The sequence below is a fragment of the Nematostella vectensis genome, chromosome 1 (genome assembly GCF_932526225.1).
Source record: "Nematostella vectensis chromosome 1, jaNemVect1.1, whole genome shotgun sequence".
Classification (NCBI taxonomy): domain Eukaryota; kingdom Metazoa; phylum Cnidaria; class Anthozoa; order Actiniaria; family Edwardsiidae; genus Nematostella; species Nematostella vectensis.
The window spans coordinates 21,632,543-21,649,608 of record NC_064034.1 but is presented as its reverse complement, the minus strand read 5'-3'; the positions used below and the strand labels follow the sequence as shown (position 1 = coordinate 21,649,608).

The following is a 17,066-nucleotide window of genomic DNA, read 5'->3' as shown; positions in this document are numbered from 1 at the left end:
ACTCATAAAGTCATCCTAATTGCGCTTCTATTTTTTCGGTGGGTTTTATAACGTTTTTTTTTATTTTTATTATGTTCGATTACTTATTATAAACCTTCGTCCAAGCTGATCCTCCTTTCATTTAAACCCCCACTAGCAGGTGTTGATGAGAGCGCGCCTCTAGGGACTTTCTTATAAAGTGATGTTTAGTTTATTTGATGAAGTTTACATTAACACTGTCGCTTGCAGCCATGAAGAAGGGTTTTGTGTTAATAGTTGTTTCCCTTTTTTGTCTCTCTATCTTTTCGTTAGTTCATTGTGAACAAAATAAGCCTGCTGTTATCCATAACCAGGAAAGGAATTGCGAATTACAACGCATTTCGATACTTAGCCTGTGTGTGGAGATTCTCATGGGAAAAGTACACGGGCGAGAATGAATGAGGAATAACTCGTGATTTTCACAGTCTCTGTCTGTCGCCATTCCGTCATCCTAACAAAATACCAAGAGGGTGCGACCATCCATTTCCGCTGATTTGAAGGAGTTATTGTAATATTTTCTAATGATTTACTTTGAGATTTTCCTACATAATTTGTTTTCCACACTTGAGTGAAAACGATAAAAATGTAGTTGACTAGCGTAATAAAACTCATAAACGAAGGTGCGTGAGATGCGCTAGAAACAACTTAAAAATGGACTTTCCATTCCGAACCACAAATTAAGCTATGACACGTTTTTTTTTTTTTTTGCAATTTTAATATAAAACAGCACCTATAAGAGTTCCTTACACGTTTAGCTTGTTATCCGGGGAGGGGGGGGGAATAAAAAATACCGAAAATTCCCCGAAAAATACCTGCACACCAAAAATTGATGCCCTAAGAAATACCAAAACGCAGCTCTAAATATCCCGTTGTATGACAAAGTCTCGAATGACAAATTGTTAATTTCTGCTATAAGTCGTAAAAATCAAATAGTCTAGAAAACGCTGGCTCGTTGCGCTTTTCAACAAACCCCTAAAACAGTAAAATAACATTTCTAACAAAAAAGGTTTTTTTCTAACATACTCCCAAAAAATATACCTGCAGGTCAACATGGGTTGATATAGACATAGACATTAAGCTGTGCGCTCTTTCTCTTCTCGGCATTTGCTCATCACGCTTCCGGCTTTTTGACGGTTCGAGAACCTTTGGAACCCTGGGTTCTAGCACAGGCTTCCCACCCGCACCAACTTCACTGAGTTATATAGTACAGGAAAATGGTGCAGCATTGTTAATTTTTTAGTACAAGCATGAAATTTGGCAAGGTGATAGATCTTGGCATCACGAGTAATTTATGATAGGACGCCACGCCCAAATTTATAATACTTACAGCTTTATAAAAGTGTAATTTATAATTGCTTAAACAAAAGAAATTACATTTAATGAAATGATAATGGCCTAAATACCTTGCAGCCTGATTAAGAGATATGTGTATTCCATTATTCATACAAGGGATACGCCCTTTCCTGGTACTTACAGAGCGCCAGACATAGTGCATTATAATGATAATTGCCAAAATAATACACCAAAAACTAGAATTCGACTCTGCCAAATTTTCGTCTTTAATAAGACTGAACAGTTTCAGTCTGTCCTGAAGAAGTCTTATTAAAGACGAAAATTTGGCAGAGTCAAATTCCAGTTTCTGGTGTATTGTATTCATTCTTCTGGTTCACGAACACGACTATTTGGGCTTCTTGTATTTATTCGTATATGATAATCACCAAAATAATGCGAAACGTTCGACTGGCAGACACTGGGCAGCATTTTCTAGGACGCCAACCCCAGATCCTAGAACTTCCAGTTTTATTTGTCATGTCAAGTATTAGGGCCCCCGAATGGTCCCCCGAAAATTCGATGTGCTCGCACGCTCGCGCATTTTTTCTGTCGTGCCCGCATGCTCGCTCAATTTTTTCCGCCAAAAAATGCTCGGTCTCGCATAAAAAAACGGGGTGCTCGCAAAAGACCATTAGGAGGCCCTAGTATTAAGCGGATATCCATACAGTAAGCTAAGAAATATTTTTATAGGCTTTTCCTCTCAACTATACTTTCTAGATTTACTATTAAGTATTTGTATAGTTTCACCTAAATCCGTACAAAGAATCCTTTGATTTTATGGAAATTAAAAAATCCAAAATGGCCGCCATTCAAGATAAATAACATAGAACAATTCACATTGAAAATCGTAATAAACGGCAAAGTAGCTTTATTGTTCTGTTTAGAACAAAATTTTAGCCTAATTGCGGGAAAAATTTACGTTTGCTTACCAAGGGGCATAATTTGGCTTATATGTGAATGCCCAAGACCTGGGACTCTCTTTGCGCTAAACATTCTGGCTCGCGTGAAAGAGGGTCCAGTATTTATTGCATGCGCATGCGCGAACATGAACCAATCAGCAATCTTCGCGGCAAAAATTGAAATACGAGCGCGCGCAATAACGGACGTGCTTAAGGTGAGTCGATTCCCGCTAGACCTTGTCGATTGCAGACGTTTTATACATGTAAAGAAATATCGGCGAACTGCATGGGATTTGTTTTCTATAACAACACGATAAAATGTGATTGAAAATCAAATTCCAAAAAAGCAATTGTACTAAAGCGCGCGCGTAAAAATAACGAAAAATTGAAAAGCTCATTGATTTATATCTTTTTCAGATATTTTCAGATTATAATCTGTCCCGTTCCCAAAAAAGATTGACAATCAAGTATTTACCCACGACCAAAATAAGCGTATTATTACAGAAATAAACCCTCGCTCGTCCCTCTCGCAGCCATCTTGATCTAAGCAACCACCCCACACCACATATATGCGGTGTATTTTCGCGCATGTGCCTGCAATAAATACTGGACCCTCTTTCACGCGAGCCAGAATGTCGAGCGCAAAGAGAGTCCCAGGTCTGTACTAGTGTAATACAAGACAGGAAAAGGCTGGATTGCCATCAGACTCATAGACAACAAGGATGACTAAATTCTATCGTTATCGCGGTGAGGAGATGCCATCAGACTCGCATGCGAGTGGTGACCGGGTGTCAAGATCTACCATCTTGCCAAATTTCATGCTTGTACTAAAAATTTGAACAATTCGGCATATTTTCTGCACCATTTTCCTATACTAGTGGGATTGGTCACTTTCATAACGCTTTATACAAGCGTCGACCATAATTCGTGTCGTTATGGCTGATAGAAACACTAGTTTTTGTTTTCTTGGCATTTTGTGACTCGTTAAGCCCGTGATTTGCACGACAAGACTCGTGACCCCGCCTCCTCGGAGCCGTTATCCTGGTCAAGCTCCTCCCCCCCCCCCCCCTTCCCCCCTCTCCTCACGCGCTCACAAGTAGCAGTTTGAACTATAGTATTATCGATCGTTCCATTCAAACAATTTTTCACTTTCAAATCAGTTATTAATCAAATACGCTAGCAGATAAATTTTGTCGAAATTCCTTTCTGTGTGGCTGTACTGATGGTCTGTCTGTGCTTTGAGTGACCATTTACTTTATTCCATAGGCCTGTCACTTTGACCGTGATGACATTGCTCTACCTAAAGTATTACACAAGTACTTCATGAAAGCTTCGCATGAAAAGAGCGTGAACATGCCGAGAAGGTAAGAACGTACAGCTGCAGTCATATACCAGGTATCTTCCGTTTTCTACTAATGTATTCCTTAATGATATGGTATACCTTGCGTGACAGTGTATTACTGTCACTATCTCTTCAATCATGTACCTGTCACGCTATCAATTGCAGTAAAACTGGAGATCATTTCGGGGACTCCTGGGAATCGCCCCCTTCTAAAAATCGTGCTTCGAGTTAAAGTGAACGTCTTTCCTATTATAATAGTGAAATATTATTTTTTTAGTTGAGAAATATCAGAAGAGACACCACAAAACTTATGTTTCCCCTTCAGCTTGCTAAGTTTCAGGTACAACGTGACGGATGTTTTGTTCTTCAGGACATACAGGTGAAATAGTGACAAACATGATGATTATGATCATGATGACAAAACAAAGCAAATATATCAAACCAAAACAACCCTACCACGAAGGAACAGCCTAAGTCTAAAAAAGACTAGATGCTCAGGGTCTAATTTAATTTAAAAAAATGACATCAGATACGCATCTAGTTAGCGCCGGACCTGAAACAAGCACAAGAGCAAGCGGTTTCCGGGGGGAGGGGGGGGGCACAGCGCGAAAAGACGTATATTCGCGTCCGCATATTGATGAAAACGCTACGTAGTACGTCCCGTGTTCGACGATGTACGGACGTTTTCGTTCTGCACGTCTTCACGTGTGCGGGACGTCTGCGATTCCGAATCCGCTCAGTTTGTCCACACTCTCATGAAAATTTCGGGTATAGCGAGTACGTAAACTCCTGAATACTGGCCGTTTACAAACGTATTCGGGTCCGAACTGAGCTAAAAAAGAGCACGCACACGCTTGAATACATGCCGTTTTCGTGCGATTTACGGGTTGATGACGATCCTGCCGGTTCTACTTTTTCTTCTTAAAAAACTTTGGAAATTCACTATTGTATGAAATTCACCATTGTTTTACATAACAGACTGTGTTTTTTTATGGTTTTAAGGCAAATGCTTTGTTTGGTAACTGTGTGCATTATAAGGGACAAACAATAGACTTTCTTGTCATTTAATATTTAATAATACTAAAAAAGTTAAACATAAAAGTTACAATCCATACAACCAAGGTTTAAAAAAAAATCTTATTCACAATAAATACCTATTTACAAATAAATACTTATTAACAGGAAAATCTGCGGTTAAACTCATTGTCTATTTACAAGTGTGAAATATTATATATCAAATATAATTTCCATACTTCAGTAATTCCACCTTGGAAAACAGGTACTATCCTCTAGTCAACCATAACTTTTTTTATTATATTTGTTTATAAAAACCCGTGCAATATTTAAGAAAAAAAAACACAAAAGGGAATAAAGTGTACTAGTGCTAAATAAGCTAAAGATTATTTTACTGGTTTATGAAAACCACTCTAATGTTTTTGTTATTTTGGCTGCTGGCTTGACTACAACACATTGACTATCGCACTTTGTTGCAGAGGTTATCGAAAACCTCCCAATTTTTGGACCGACCTAGACGTTGAATATAATTTCTAAAAAAGTTACAAATTTCAAATTAAAAGTTTTCTTCGTCGCTGCTGTCAATAGGGCGGTGTACCCTTCTCTCCTTCGTGGGCGGGGTGATCGACTCGCCCTCACTGTCCTCGTCTTCCTCCTCCTCCTCCCTTTGTTGTTGCAGAGCCCACTCCACCCTTGTCTTTGGGGCCCCTCTATGCAATGGCTCCCTTCCTTCAATCCTCTGCTTTTTGGCGCGTCCAGAGTCCAAGTTGGCGGCATCTAACTTTCTCTGGAGTCTTGCCATTAGCTTGTTTGCCAAAGGCGACCTCCACCTCGGTCTTTTGACCACTTAGTTTCCCCGCAGCTGACCTGTGCCATCCTCCTCGTCACTCATGTACTCTTGAGAAAGCTGCTCCATTGCATTCCTCTCCGCTCAAACTGCAACTTCAACTCTCCCTTTATACAACTGAAACAACAAAAAAGAAACACTAAATACATATTTTGCTTCCTATTTATTCAGTAAAAATTCTACATGTACAAAGGCGTAAGTGCAACTGACACATCCATCCTTTATACAACTGAAACATGAAGATATGAACTAATGTAGGTTTATTAAAGATTAACTAAAAATTAATACAAAATCAAAAATTATGTTGTCTTATCAAAAACAGAGAATTAAAATTTAACATACAGAGATACTGGTCTTTTCTGAACATGAAAATATAAGATTTGTATCTCCCAGGGAAGTGATGTAAGACTTCCTTACTATATCATCTTCAATGAAACAAATAAACAAATCATGTTTACAGCTAATATATTGTTGCATAAGGGTGATCTACATTTTAAATAATTTGGTTTGTGTTTGAAGTGATGATACTCATTCAGGATCTCACATTATTACACTTGCCTGGCTTCCCTCTAAGCAAAACCAGACAATATTGTGACATATTCTGATTGGCTAACATAACTGAACCTGCCTCCAAAGTTGACAGACACACAGAAAACATGATTTAAAGTTTTTGACAATGCAGGTTATGATATAACAGATTCAAGTGTAAAATCAATTAATTATGTGTGCGAGACAGATTTCATAACTGCTGAATGACCCACTAACACTGTTTGCCTCTTTTTGTTATTCTCAAAGTTCTAAACTTTACCCTTTGTCTCCTTGATCTTAGTTTGTTGCTCTGCTGATCTTTTGCAGCTTTGTCGGCATTTGCTGGCAGCGATGCTAGGTAAAGGCGCCGTTTTGTTTCATAATAGTGTGCTGCAGCACCTTAAAAGGAAAAAAAAAAATTGTTCAGTTTTCCTTAACAAATCACCACAAGAACAAGTAAAATAACAAATATACCATAGTCAGCATGAGGCAAGTGAGGCACTTGTCTTGGAAAACATTTTGAATCTTTTATTTATCATACATAACCAAGTTAACTTGAACTTTGAACGATTTGTTCCCTGCTGCCAAGATCAAGATTGAGCAATTTATTCGTCACAATCAAGATCTGTGCAAAAGTACAGTTACCCAGATACCTTAATTCCTGGATTTGTTGACAGGTCGTGGGAGCAGAGTTCAAGTTATCAGGGTAAAATTGGGCCAAGGGAAACAAAAAACAGTGCAAGTTTGCTAGGAAATTGAGTTAGCAGAGTAAAAATGACTGAAAATTAAATACAAATCCAAGGGAAATCAAACATAATTTGGCACAGTTACATCAGTGACAGATTGTTCTAAAAGCACTGATCAAAAACATTGTATTGAGTTATTTATACTTACGCTTGACAGATTTCCTCTGATAACCCTTTTCCTGGCTATTGACCTCATCCTCTAGAAACTTTCTCACGGATGTGTTGTGTTTGGAAGTGAGGCTACAAAAAATGTTCATCATCTTATTACACGATGCATGGAAATTGATTGGCAAAAAACAGCTTATTAGCACCTATATCCATACCTTTGCTTAAAGTCTTACAACATTCTGTCTTTAATACTTCACACTAGCCAAAATGCAGTCATAGTCTAAAGAATAATGGTTCTAATCTCCCTATGAACTTAATTCTTCACTTCTGTCATTCAAACTTTAAATTCTTTAAAAAAACATTCTGTGCTCCTTGATTTGTCAGTGCCTTATAGTATGATGGTGTGATTGGAAACCATGCATTTTCAGGCAAATAAAAAAAGGATATTGAAAGACGGAAACCAGAAGAAAAGTTTGGCTGTTGGAAATCTTAGTCGAGAGTTTTTGGGAATGGAAAGAAAAAGTTATAATGAAATAAGCAGTCCACTATTAGCTTCTGCTTTATGTAGGGGTAGCAATGGGTGAATCTGAAACTTGCTTATGTGCCACGACCGAGACAAATTTAGAATCTAAGCCTGAGCTTGAAAAGGTCCCTTGCTGTAACAGGAAAATATCTTAGACTCAGAGGCACACAATTTTGAGAAAAACGAGACTTCAAGGCTTGTGTAAAAACCGACGAGATACCAAGACTTTCAAGGTACCCATCATTACTCCTTTATGTCTTGGCTTCAAAATAATTTTAAAATAAGTCACTTAGCATATTGTACCTTTCTTCAGAGTTGTACTGCTTTTCATCTCCCAAATTATTGTGCACAAGCTGGATGTCAGCCTGTTGAGAAAAAAAAATCATTTGAAAAAGAGAAAAAAGACCTCTACTTTCACCAATTTAAAATGACAACCAAAGAAGCAATATATGATAAATGACAACCAAGATATTGCAAAGATCTTTTTTCCAGTAAGATAAGTGAAAGTATGTATGAGTATTCAAGATCTTTTGGATCAATTGAGCTTTAGGGCCACCAGGTATTGGCATTATAAATAAAAGGGGAGGGCCACCAGGTATTGGCATTATAAATAAAAGGTATCTGGTATACCCGATGAATCTGGTGTAGATTAAAACAGTTACATTTGTCGGGTAACAGAAAATATAAATACCCGATGAAGCGTTATCGGGTAAAAGAAAATATAAATACCCGATAAAGCGTTATCGGGTAAAAGAAAATATAAATACCCGATAAAGCGTTATCGGGTAAAACAAAATATAAATACCCGGTAAAGCGTTATCAGGTTATCGGGTATAAGAAAATATAAATACCCGATAAAGCGTTATCGGGTAAAACAAAATATAAATACCCGGTAAAGCGTTATCGGGTAAACCAAAATATAAATACCCTACGTAACACACGCTACTGCCCTGAATATCCTCACCTGGCTCCTCACCAACACTCTATCCTCTCAGCGTATGCCACCCCGTCATCCTATCTAGCACAGAACACTTCCAAAATATTCCCGTACAATAATATAGCCATTCGTTGTATTCATCCGCCATATTTTGCCAATTTTGTAAACCAAACCGCAACCAATTTAATAAATACCCGGATGTACAATAACCGGAACCGGAAACAGCGATATCTACTTTCATCTAATACTCGTATAACCACGAGCGCAATCCCCTCATAATCCCTCACTTCGCTACATACGGAATACCTACAAGACAGGCAATCTAAGCTCCGCGAATACACATCTCGGGTATGTACACCCTCCTTCCCACACATCCTACATACTAGCTACCACATCAAGACACCCGTATTCTCTCCCCTTCCCGCTACATGCATAAGTTTCCACACTTATTTATCATTTAGTCCACCACATACAGCCACTAGCCAGGACCACCACATGCACCATTTTGTCCACTACACACTTCCCCCTCCTAGCTTAGTCTCTATCCACTTTTTTTTCTCTTTACCTCATTCCCCTGCGCGCTACTTTTTACTTTTCAGACCAAGCCATGTACTTAGGCGAAGCCAGGCGCTACATAGGTTTGGCCATTGCATGCACCACGCTTCACTACAGGCATTACTAACGAGCGTGTAGGGGCGGGTGATGAGGGCCTTATCATTCGAAACACGCTTCATATACGAATCATCTCCCTAGTTTTTTTCCACCTTTTTACCCCCACCATCATCGCCGCTTTTCCCCTAACTTTCCTCTAAGTCTACCCGCTTTATTCTCCAGGTTTGTATATGTCCAACCAATAGACCTCGCCCCCTGATGAGAAGTCTTGGTTGGCGTTATATGCCTTTAGTTCTACATTTCCCAAAGCTCTTTGAAATGACCTACACACTTTTGTCTTATTGGTTTATTTTGTTTTGCATATACATGCCGGTTGTTTTCTTCATGCCTTTGCCTTTTCCCCTTACCTCTTACCACCGATTATCGCTTCATCCTTCCTGTCTTGTTAACGTTTCAGCGTCATCTCCACTCTCACCGCGCTCCCTTTGTCGCCTCCCGCGCCCCTACTTCATCTTCTTCTCGCCGTTTTACTAGCATCATTTTCCATTGTCCGCAATACTCCCTTTCACCGCTACAGTAATTTTTATTTTTTCTCGGCGTTTTCGCAACACTCATTCAATCTCTATTATTATTTAATTTTGCCTGTCAATCATACCACTTACACACTTCATTAGATACATACCTCCACACATACTGTGACAAGTTGCGTGACAGAGCACGTGCTCAGAACGTGACCCTGGACCCTCGTAGATTGTGCAAGACTCATGGCTCGTTTCACCGTTGAATAAACGTCTACAAAACTTCTTATTATCCTCTTCTTACATGGTGGCAGCGGTTAACTATGGCCTCAGGATATGTCTTACCGCCGCCGGCGCCGCTGGAGATACACAATAGCAATGCTGCTGACAAATGGAAGCGATTTGTGCTCGCTTGGAAAAACTACTCGTTGGCGACTGGGTTGAACGAGAAAGCTGAAGCCGTACAAGTAGCTACGTTGCTAACAGTTATCGGTGAAGAGGCGAGAGAAGTCTACTCGACATTTACCCTGACCGAAGGAGAGACAGACAAGATAGAGCCTGTCATAAAGAAATTCGCCGAGTACTGTCAACCAAGAAAGAACGTGCCGTTCGAAAGATTCCGTTTCAACCAGCGAATGCAAGAGCCTGGAGAGTCCTACGAGCACTATAGAACAGCGCTGAGAAAATTGGCCGAGTCCTGCGAGTTTGATACGATTACGCCAGACGAAATACTTCGAGATCGGTTGTTATTTGGAATACATGACACGAAGGTCAGAGAAAGGTTGTTACGCGAGTCCAAATTAACACTAGCGAAAACAGATGAAATTTGCCGAGCGGCTGAGAGTATGCTTGCTCAGATGAAAATAGTCAAAGATACATCTGAGACAGACGTCAATGCCGTGAGTAAATTCGAGTCGAAGAAACCCAACATCAAAAATTATCGGCGAAAGCAACGAGGTCAAGGCAAACAATGTGACAACTGTGGATACCAACATATGGCAAATCCGGAATCGTGTCCCGCACGAGGAAAGGACTGCCGGAAGTGCGGAGCGAAAAATCACTTTGCCAATAGATGCAAACAGGAAGTCAAGGCTACCGAAGTCGAAGAAACAGATATGTATCCTGAGGAGACATATCAAACGGAGGAAGTATTGGCCGTCTGGTTGGATGATTCGCAGCTGGTCACATTTCAATCAGAGTCTGGAAGTTTCATCCGTTTCCAACCTGATACTGGTGCACAATGCAATGTGTTGCCAGTGCACATATACAAGCAGGCGTGTAACGACCACAAGCTAGTAAAAGTGAAACCCGTGCAAACGTCCTTAGTGGCGTATGGGGGATCAAAGATCAAAGTCGTCGGGCATGTCACCATTAGAGTGTGGAGAAACCATGTATCGTGCCAGCTGGATTGTCGCCTTGTTGACAGCCATGAAATCCGCCCGATTCTGGGGCGTAAGGCATGCCTTGGCATGAACATTATACAGTACAATGACAACGACCAGTTTCACAAACCGCAGACAGATGGAGCGACAGTGTTCACCGTTGACCCCAAACCAGGAGCTGCACTAACAAGAGAAGAAATATTGGCTAAGTTCCCAGCAGTGTTCAGTGACGGGGTTGGCAAACTTGATGGAGAATACACCATCAGACTAGACACAAACGCTCAACCAGTACAACACGCACCACGTAGAGTTGCAGTAGCCCTAAGACCCCAGCTCAAGAAAACCTTGAATGATCTAGTGGACAAAGAGATAATAGCACCGGTGACCACACCCACCTCGTGGATCAGCTCTATGGTAGTAGTTCCCAAGAAAGATGGAAAACTGCGAATATGCCTAGACCCAAAGGATCTCAACAAAGCCATCCAGAGGGAAAACTATCCCCTACCAACCATAGAAGAGGTTGCAACACGATTACACGGTGCCAAGGTGTTCACGTTGTTGGATGTCCGCAACGGTTTCTGGCACGTCCAGCTAGAGGAAGAGTCGACCTATCTAACAACTTTCCATACACCGTTTGGCCGATACCGATGGAAGAGAATGCCTTTCGGGATCTCCTCAGCACCAGAAGTGTTTCAAAGAAAGATGCATGAATTTGCCGAAGGTCTGACTGGAACCGAAGTTGTTGCTGATGATTTCCTGGTAGTGGGCTATGGCGAGAGCTACGAGGAGGCAACGGCGGATCACGACAGGAACCTCCTGGCATTCCTAAACCGTTGTGATCAACGGGACATACACCTGAATCCCGACAAGATGAGACTTAGGAAATCAGAGTTACTCTTCATTGGCCACATAGCAACTGACAAGGGACTTAAAGTCGACCCTGCTAAAGTGCGAGCAATTGTGGACATGCCCTCACCGACCGACAAGCTTGGGGTACAGCGTCTGTTAGGCTTAGCCCAATACCTTGCAAAGTTCCTGCCCCAGCTGTCAGACATCACAAAGCCGCTGAGGGATCTCACACAGAGCGACGTGCAGTTCATCTGGGATGATGCGCAACAGTCTGCGTTTGAAAAGCTAAAGGATGCCGTTACAGTCACTCCAGTATTGCGGTACTACAACCTAGACGAGGAGATTACACTTCAGTGCGATGCGTCGCAGAGCGGATTGGGTGCCGCATTACTACAGAATGGCCAACCAGTAGCCTACGCATCACGTGCACTCACGCCCGCTGAGACGCGTTATGCACAGATTGAGAAGGAGCTGCTCGCGATTGTCTTTGCGTGTGACCGTTTCCATACGTACGTCTACGGCCGCGAAGTCGTCAACATCGAGACTGATCACAAGCCTTTGGAACCAATCTTCATCAAACCTCTGGCGACTGCTCCGAAACGCCTACAACGAATGCTGCTGAGTCTGCAGAGTTACAGTCTCAATGTGAAGTACAAGAAAGGCAAAGATCTTTACTTGGCTGACACCCTAAGCAGAGCTTACCTACCCGAAGTCAACGCCTGGGAGTTTACCAGGGAGCTGGAGGAGATTGACCATCGATCATGGATGCCAGTGAGAGAAGAGACTTGGCAGCAACTCAAAAATGCAGCAGTAGATGATGCGGTGCAACAAAACCTTCGAGAGGTTATAAAGAGAGGTTGGCCAGAGAGCAAAACAGACCTGCCGGAGTGCGTGCATCCTTACTTTGATATTCGAGACGAGCTAACTGTCCAAGAAGAACTCATCTTTAAAGGCCAACAGTTGGTGGTTCCTAGAGCCCTGAGGAAGGAGCTTATGGAAAAGACACACTCATCCCACATCGGTATAGAAGGCTGCATAAGACGAGCAAGAGACACGTTTTTCTGGCCGCGGATGACTGTCGAGTTGAAGGAGTACATCACAAAATGCGAAGTATGTTTGACTCATCGCAGTGGCCAACGAAAGGAGCCAATTCTCCAACATGAGTTTGTCGCTCGACCTTGGGGAAAGGTCTCAGCTGACCTCTGTGAGCTCGACAACCGAACACTGTTAGTGGTCAGTGACTACTTCAGCAACTACATAGAAGTGGCCCGGCTTAACACAGTGACGTCACGAGCAATAATAAAGGAGATGAAGGCAATATTTGCCAGGTTTGGCATCCCAGACACCCTTATAACCGACAATGGACCGCAGTTCGCATCAGCGGAGTTTAGTGTATTTGCCAAGACCTGGATGTTCGAACACAAGACGTCATCCCCAAGATATGCCCAAGCAAATGGGAAAGCGGAAAATGCTGTACAGACAGTAAAGAGGCTGTTTAAAAAATGCAAGACATCCGGGGGGTCAGAATTCCAAGCACTTCTCGACTGGCGGAATACTCCGACTGCTGGAATCGGAACTAGCCCGGCCCAGCGCCTTTTCGGACGTCGATGCAAAACACTTCTCCCTGTGGCTGGTTCCCTACTACAGCCTAGCTACAACACTGAAGAGGACACCAGGAAGTTGATAGGTACCAAGCAACGCCAGAAGTTTTATTACGATAAGCACAGCAAGCCCCTGGAGCCCATCGCTGTCGGCGAAACTGTGCGCATGAAGCTACCAGGACAAGACACGTGGACGCCTGGTACGTGTTTAGGTCAAGCCGGACCTAGGAGCTACAACGTCGAGACTGAAGGTACCACCTACCGACGAAACCGCCGACAGTTGATCAGCACTGGAGAAACAAACAGCCAAGTACCTGATGTTCTGGAATCACCAGAACCCGATGATGCTCAGCAGCAACCCAGCCAGGTTGCCCTGCCACCAGATTCTTCACAGGCTATAACAAGGCCTCGGCGGGAGGTGAAGCCTCCTGCATGGCTCAAAGACTATGTGCCAAAATAACATTGAAACTGTTAGGACACTGAACATTAGTAATAATCCATCGTATGATTTTAGTTGTAAAATTTCGATTTTTACCCTTTGATTATTATAATGTTGTTTTAACCAACCGTTAGCGTTACTGTTAAAAGAGGGAAGATGTGACAAGTTGCGTGACAGAGCACGTGCTCAGAACGTGACCCTGGACCCTCGTAGATTGTGCAAGACTCATGGCTCGTTTCACCGTTGAATAAACGTCTACAAAACTTCTTATTATCCTCTTCTTACACATACCTCACCCTCTCCATTACCGCTCACCATTTCCTCTCTACAATCTAAACACTTTTCTTTCTCTTATCCTACATATTACTTTCCTACCCTACACACAACACACTTTCTCAAAAACACTACACAGTCTCGTTACAATATCCCTGCTCATCATTCTGTTCACACTCACATTATCCCCCTTCATCAGATTTCACTAATGCCGCCATCACCTCTTCACATCCGCTACACAACACTCGCCACAAGCTACCGATTTTAACTGTTTCAATCTCCACATAATACCATATTTACTAACTACCTTCTCCACTCAACAAAAAAAACCTTTTATTCATAACTCTCATGTCGTTTTATTATCAACCCCATCTCTTATAACAACCTTAACTCGTCGTCTCATAATCCATAATCTTAACCACCCGAACATAACTTGATAACCCTATCACCCCTTCCCCTTCCTTCCTTTACTTATCTCAACCTATCACCATCTTTATCTTCTATCACCGCCTTCCTATATACTACAATACCACACTCACTCACTCTGTCATAACGATATATTATCACCCACATTTAAACCATAACCTTACAACATCGAAATCGACCTCCGCACCACTACCAATTTAACACACACAGACCCATCACGCTAAATTATAAGCACATCCCCCTCACCACCACTCTCACCTATACACCGTACCAATTTTTTCCCCACCAACACAGCCATTAGCCATCTCCCTACCACACCATATTATTATTATTATTATTATTATTATTATTATTATTATTATTATTATTATTATTATTATTATTATTATTATTATTATTATTATTATTATTATTATTATTATTATTATTTCACCTACCCACCACACTACCACAACCTATTCTAAAGTCCCACTTTATCTTTTCACCACCCTCCACCACCTTCTAGTCTAACCTATCCACCTTTCCACCGTAATTACATTACTACCATCTCCACTCTACATTACCTTACTAGCCATCCCTCACCATCACCCTCCAACATCACCATACCATATGATTACACCCACCTCACTAACACACCACTTTAGGCCCCTACGTCTTGGTACGAATACCCGATCCAAACCAAAAAGTTATGTACCATACGGGGAAAGTGCTGTATCACAATCTGTGATCCCAAGACGTACCCCCTCTCACACCTCCACGCCCCAACCCCCTCCACCACACCGCCACACTCCCCACCTACTCCCACACTAACACACCTCACCCCCCAAACCCTCCACTACCCACACCCCCACCGCACCCACCCCCACCACACCTCACCGCCCAGCCCTCCTCCCCACACCTACCACTAAACGCGCTCTACTACCCACACCCTCCCATACCCACCTCACACCACTAGCACACTCCTCCCCTGTACCCCACACCCCTTACCCCACCTACACACCTCAACTACACCCCTACATGCCACTACCACCACCCCTAGGCATACAGACCCCCAAACTATCCCACTCCCTCAACACCACACGCCCAAAAAACACACAACCACCCCACCTACAACCACCTTCCCTCCTACACATAGTACAAACACATACATACCCACATCCCTCTCACAAATTAAATCTTACTCTATCCTTACCACACAACATACCTACCCACTACTACCACCCAGCTCTATACATGTCACAACCCCCTTTCTCTCCCCCCTCATACCTAGCTAACCACCCAAGTACCCCCCTACTCACATCACCAGCATCCAACCACCCACCTACCCCACAACAAGCACCCCCTCATCCCTCACCCCACAAACAGCCCCATACCCACTTCACCCATACCACGTCATCATACAACCCACCACGATTATTCCAAACCCCAGCACAACACCAACACCCACCTAAGCCCCACACACCTACACATACACTTCCTCCACCCCTCCCACTTTCCTACACTCTCACCTAAAATATACACACCTAACACACCCTACACAAGCCAGACCTCTGCCAACACAAAAACCACACACCCCTTCCCCCCCCCCATGGCCACAACACTACTCACCCTACAACACACCAAACCAACCACACCCTACAGCAGCCACTAGTCCTACAACCAGCGCTCCCTCCAACACCACATCCTACATACAGTCCAACCCCCCTCCCACCACACACACATCTACCCCTCCACACATAGCCTACCACATACACACCATAGCATCCTACGACTATACCAACCAACCCACAACACACCAACCAGCCACACCCTACACCAGACACTACCCCACAACCAATTTCCCCCCCTTACAAACACCTACATACAGCCCCCTCCCCCACCATACAAACATTTACCCCACACCACAAAACCCAACTACAAACGACCACACCCTATGACCCACCCTACCTACCCACAAACCAACACCTTACGATCACCTAACGTCATAACGATACATTATCACCCACATTTACACCATAACCTCACAAATTTTAAATCGTCCTCCGCACCACCACCATTTTAAAACACATAGACCCATCACGCAAAATTATAAGCCTTATCTACTCCACATCCCCCTAACCACCACTCTCACCTATACACCGTACCAATTGTTTCCCCACCAACACAGCCATTAGCCATCTCCACACCACACCATATTATTATCATTTTTTTCTTTTTCACCTACCCACCACACACTACTACAGTTTATGTTTGTATTCTTAATACCGCAATAATCTCAAAATACTAAAATTTACCGATTTCATTTACAGGGCGGACACTACCAGGCCACCTTTTCCGACCTTTGTTTGGTAGTGTTGTGCCCAACCCTTGCTGGAGACCCAGAAGTAAGGGCCACTATTGACTTAAGCAATGGTAAGTCTAGTACATTTAAAAAACATTCTTGAATTCAGAATATCTATTAAACCCTGTCGATTTTCTGAGCTCGATGGATAACGTGGATATCGTAGAACGGTCACGAAGTGAAAGTAGTGAGGGTTGGCTTAAATATATAACTCATATACATTTTTACTTATTTTACTTGTTTTTGTTTTTTTTTACAGTTACCCAGGATCGCATACAAGCTGCTGTAGCATAGGCTGAGGCGAGATTGGCCCTTACAACGAACGAAGCGG

General features: G+C 42.5%; 2 long non-coding RNA genes across 2 annotated transcripts in view; one reads left to right on the top strand and one right to left on the bottom strand.

Annotated features, from left to right (window-relative positions):
- The window catches only part of LOC125572167, a 21,599-nt gene extending 4,533 nt beyond the window's left edge, over window positions 1–17,066 (top strand). The window contains exons 2-4 of the long non-coding RNA XR_007313636.1: window positions 3,516–3,613; window positions 16,704–16,806; window positions 16,995–17,066. This is a non-coding gene — a long non-coding RNA (uncharacterized LOC125572167). The remainder of the gene's footprint in view (window positions 1–3,515; window positions 3,614–16,703; window positions 16,807–16,994) is intronic.
- LOC5518307 lies at window positions 4,649–9,134 on the bottom strand. The gene is made up of 5 exons (XR_004290246.2): window positions 8,322–9,134; window positions 7,661–7,722; window positions 6,875–6,966; window positions 6,261–6,379; window positions 4,649–5,569 (listed from the first exon to the last, which is right to left on the bottom strand). It is a non-coding gene; the product is annotated as an uncharacterized LOC5518307 (long non-coding RNA).